The sequence below is a fragment of the Tyto alba genome, unplaced genomic scaffold (genome assembly GCF_018691265.1).
Source record: "Tyto alba isolate M040663 unplaced genomic scaffold, T.alba_DEE_v4.0 Super-Scaffold_48, whole genome shotgun sequence".
Classification (NCBI taxonomy): domain Eukaryota; kingdom Metazoa; phylum Chordata; class Aves; order Strigiformes; family Tytonidae; genus Tyto; species Tyto alba.
Genome location: NW_024881324.1, coordinates 12,585,963 through 12,586,629, shown reverse-complemented (window position 1 = coordinate 12,586,629; position 667 = coordinate 12,585,963).

The window sequence follows — 667 nt, the reverse complement described above, 5'->3', positions numbered from 1 at the left end:
CAACTCTCCCTCCTTACTGATCATTCCCTGCCATCTGCAACAGCCACTAATTTTTGCATAAAGCATAGCTTTAAAAAAACCTAGTGCAAATAACAAGTGCATAGTGTCACTAGTGGGCAGTTAAATAACCAGGAAGACAGAAGGAAAAAAAATAAGTCTACGTTTACCTGGTTGGGTATACTGTTAAATAGTGCATTCCTAAGAACCACTGAACAAAATAAACATAAATGTAGTATTTAGTGTAGTCAAGCAGAAAGGATCCATTCCTAAAAGTTTCAAGGTCTGCTGATTTGGTGTCAGCTTCATCTGACACACTTCCCTCTAGCAAACAAATTTGATATTAAGAAGAACACAGAAACCAAACTGTCCACCTTGCAAAATTTGGTCTGTGTGATTAAGATGGGGTGATTTGAATCACAATGTTTTGCAGTCAGAAGGGCTAAATAAGCCTGTCTGAAGTCTTGACCCAAATACTTTGACTTCAAGAGAAGAAGCTGACAGCGAGAGAAAAACTAAACAGTTTGCTGCATTGTTCCAGCAGGCACCGAGGCAGGGCTATGCCATGCAGTGAGTAGGTGTGATTAGCTCATTTGTCATTAGTTTAAACTAACATGAAGAAGAAAGCAGAAGTCTGAGCACACGGAAATAACACCCTCCAATTCTGATT